Below are 4,550 nucleotides of genomic sequence, written 5' to 3'. Positions count from 1 at the left end.
AAGCGACAGATCTAAGGTCTGGGCGTTATGTCTCTTTGGCAATAAAACCTATGATAATTTCTAGTTATTGAAATAAGCGGTCACATCTTAATGTGGGTATGATTCCCAAAAGTAGAATTTGTTATGGAGAGAGTCTCAGAAATTGCAAATAACCTGTCATGTAAAGGAGAATGGGTTTCAGGGTGGAGATTACTTCAGTGTCCAGTGAGCTCTATTCTCCCCTGTCTAGAGAGAAGCAGAGAACATGACTACACCAGCAACTGACTGGATGAACTTTGTTCTGGAAGCACTAGTAATATTCAATTCCCAACTCAATCCTTTACTTTTCTATAATAATAATTCTAATCCTGTACAACTATCTTGGAAATATATGAGCATATTATGAAACACCCCTTATTCCTCAATAAGAATTGAACAAGGAACTAAAAAGTGACAAGATAAATGAAACACTGAACATACTGGATATACATTATCCGTTCTTTTGTGTGTGTATCAATGTTTTCAAGAAAATCTAAACAAAGCAAAATACTTTTTAAAAAACATTGAATTGCTTGAAATAAAAAGGTATGGGATACATAGTTCAGAAAATTCTCTCTGACATTCTCCCATTATTAAATTAAATTTTATAAATCTGAATGTATGACTATGTTTCAATACCTTTAAATTAATTTATATTAATATTTAAATTTTCTATTTTCTTAAAGATCTCTGAAAAACCATACAAGAAATAAGAAGTAATATACATGAGAAAATTTCTTAGTAAACCGTAAGATGTTTGTGTCTATGTGCATGTGTGTGCACATATGCAAGTGTGCAGGCATGTTTGCTAGAGAACATTTTATGAGGGCATTTACAGACATAATCATGAGCAAATGTACGTTTTTTTATAGCCAAGGCAAATGAAGCATGCCTTCAATTAGAAACTTCTGAAAAAACACTGTGATAACCTACTGAGACTGGAATTGCTTTTCTTCACAACATCACACCCACCTTTCTTTAGATGCCCGTAGTATAAAATTTAAGTGTTGTAAGTACAATACCCTCTTCTTGAATCATTTTCGTTCATTAAATGCATTTTGTACTTCAAATACCATTCCAAGATTATACATTTGATAGCTCAAAAAGATGCACATGCTGCTTTTAGAGTTCAGGATGGGAATAAGGGAACCTCAAAAGTCTTAGAACACACAAGTTATATAAATGAAAATGTGAAACTTCAGATTATTAAGGCTTTTCTGAAACACCTGATACATTTAAATCCTTCATTACCTAATATGTTATTTATTTTCAGCAATTAGAGTTTAATTTTCTATACCCTTAAGCAAAAACTCAGAAAAAAGTCATTCTTTACCTTATGTTAAAAGCAAATATACATACATATATGTGTATATATATTATATGTATACATATGGCTTATATATGGCATATATATAGATTCATATAGATATATACACACATATCTATATTTATATTCCCAGGAGAGACTTAAGCATGGTTTCACCTGCCTTTGGGGAATTGTAAAGTAACAAAATCAATACCAAACCTTTATACCTACAACTCCTTTTTTTGGTGCTCCTGTAAATGTTATTTTTAAAAAGTTCAATATCCATATTTTCATTGCTAGTGCATAGATATAAAATTAAGTTTTACATATTGATTTTTTCCTACAACCTTACCAAACTAATTATTATTTCCTGTGCTTTTCTGTTGGCTAAGGAGCTTACAGAGGTCTACCTCCATTTCCCCTCTTCATTTCTTTGTTAGGCATTTAATTTTTATATATGTTATAAACACAATATATTGCTACTACCTTTTTTTTTAGACAGTTAACATTTAGCTTCATTAAAGATAAGAAAAAAATGATTTTGTCATTTACCTTGATTTTATTTTCAGCACTTTAATTTTTGTGTGTAGAAAGAAGGGATTCATGTTTTTATCTAGTAACATATTCCTTCTGCCTGAAGAGTTTCTCTAATATTTATTGAACTATAGGTCTGTTGCCAAGGAATTCTCTTTAATGTTTGATTACTTAAAAGGGTTTTCATTTTCCCCTCAATTTTGAAATATATTTGCATTGGTTATAGAATACTGGTTTCACAGTTTTGTTTTTTCTCTCAGCATGTAAAGCACATCATTCCATTCTGTTCTGGCTTGCATACTTTCTGATAAGAAGTCTGTTTTGATTCTTCCTTTTGTTCCCTTTACAAAAAAAAATTGTGTGTGTTTGTGTGTGTGTGGCTGCAATGAAGACTTTTTCTTTCCTTTAAAGCAGTTTACTGCTTTATTTACTGCTTTATTACTCAGCCATAAAAAGAAACGAAATTGAGTTATTTGTAGTGAGGTGGATGGACCTAGAGTCTGTCATACAGAGTGAAGTAAGTCAGAAAGAGAAAGACAAATACTGTATGCTAACACATATATATGGAATTTAAGGAAAAAAAAATGTCATGAAGAACCTAGGGGTAAGACAGGAATAAAGCCACAGACCTACTAGAGAATGGACTTGAGGATATGGGGAGGGGGAAGGGTGAGCTGTGACAAGGCGAGAGAGAGGCATGGACATATATACACTACCAAACATAAGGTAGATAGCTAGTGGGAAGCAGCCGCATAGCACAGGGAGATCAGCTCGGTGCTTTGTGACTGCCTGGAGGGGTGGGATAGGGAGGGAAGAGATATGGGAACATATGTGTATGTATAACTGATTCACTTTGTTATAAAGCAGAAACTAACACACCATTGTAAAGCAATTATACCCCAATAAAGATGTTAAAAAAATAAAATAAAAAATAAAGCAGTTTCAGTATGCTATGACTGTGTGGGTGTGTTCGTGTGTTTTTGATATTTATCCTACTTGATATTTTTCAAGTTTCTTAAATCTATAAGAGTCTGTCATTAATTTTGGGAGAAAAAAGATGGCTGATATTTCATCAAATATTTCTTTGTCGTGTTCTATCTTCTCCTCTTGGCATTCCAAATTATACAGATGTTAAACCCTTTTATATTATCTCGCAGTTCTTGGATACTCTGTTTTGTTAGTTTCATTTTTCTCCTTTTATAAATTGTTTTGATTAAGCCTAACTCTCAGGCATTCTGACTCTGTGTCTTGAGGGTAAGGTCTTCCCAGCCACAACATTTAAATATTTTCTAGGTTTTTTACATTGTTGTCATATCTAGTGCCACAGATGAAAAAAAAATACTCCACATCTGTAAACATGTAATGAAACTTAACTTGATTCATATTCTATTCATGGGTTCACTGATCATAGATTAAAGTCAATTCAAATGCTTATCTTTTATGTGCTATTAATTTTCTGATTATTTTTGAGTTTCTAGTATTAATTGATCTCTTTGCTAGCGAGACTATAACTTTGAGAAAAATTTTTAAGGATTGTATGTGAATGTAAAATTCCAGAGTACCAGACATAGCTTTCTCACTTGCTCACTTTCTTATTCACACTCTTCTTCTCCCCATTCATACACAAATAATTTATTTCCTTGTTTCCTCTAAATAACTTGAGATTAATTTGATATCATATCCACTTCTATTGAAAATTCTCTTATTGACTAATCCTTGGTTTATAGTCAAATGTTGTTGATCGTCTCAACAATATTCTTAATAGCTTTTTAAATGTCTGGTCCATGATTCAACTCAGAATCATACATTTCAATTAGTCACCATGAAAGTAAAGTTTCCTTTATTCTGAAATAATACCTCGGCCTTTGTTTGACATTCATGATCTTGGTATTTTTGAATAGGTCAAGCCAGTAATTTTTTTTAAATGTTGCAATATATATTTTTGAATTAATATATGTTTCATCCAGGTTTAAAACATTTTATAAGCCCTTAATAAATGCTTAAACATCAGATATTGTGCCTATAATGTTAAATGTATTTAAAACAAATTTCTGAGAACAGTCACCTTTACTTCATTCATCAGATGAACAAATCCTTATTGAATTTCTCCACTGGCCCAGGCTCTGCCCTGTGCTGGCAGTGAGAAGACAGTGATGAAAAGAGTATAGCCTCAAGAAACATAAATATCATATGATATAACTTATATGCTAAGAAACAGACTCACAAGATAGAAAACAAGCTTATGGTTACCAAAGCGGAAAGGCTGGGGGGCTGTGAGGGGGATAAATTAGGAGTTTGGGATTAACAGACACACACTACTATATATAAAACAGATAACAAGGAACTACTGTATAGCACAGGGAACTATATTCAATACCTTGTAATAATGTATAATGGAAAAGAATCTGAAAAAGAATATATATATACACACATATATATGTATATACACATACGTATATGTATATATATATGAATTACTTTGCTATACACTGAGACTAACACAACATTGTAAATCAACTATACTTCAATAATAATAATAATAAAAGTACGGCCTCTGCCCCTATGGAGCAAAGAGTTGAGTGAGGAGAGATATAAAAAATACTTTTCCACACTCATAATGGCCACCATTATTGCACGCTATGAACGGAATTGGAACGGGTAGTGAAAGAATACAAACAAGTATGTGATTCAG

This window comes from Orcinus orca, chromosome 12 (genome assembly GCF_937001465.1).
Source record: "Orcinus orca chromosome 12, mOrcOrc1.1, whole genome shotgun sequence".
Taxonomy (NCBI): Eukaryota; Metazoa; Chordata; class Mammalia; order Artiodactyla; family Delphinidae; genus Orcinus; species Orcinus orca.
This window is presented reverse-complemented; position numbering follows the sequence as displayed.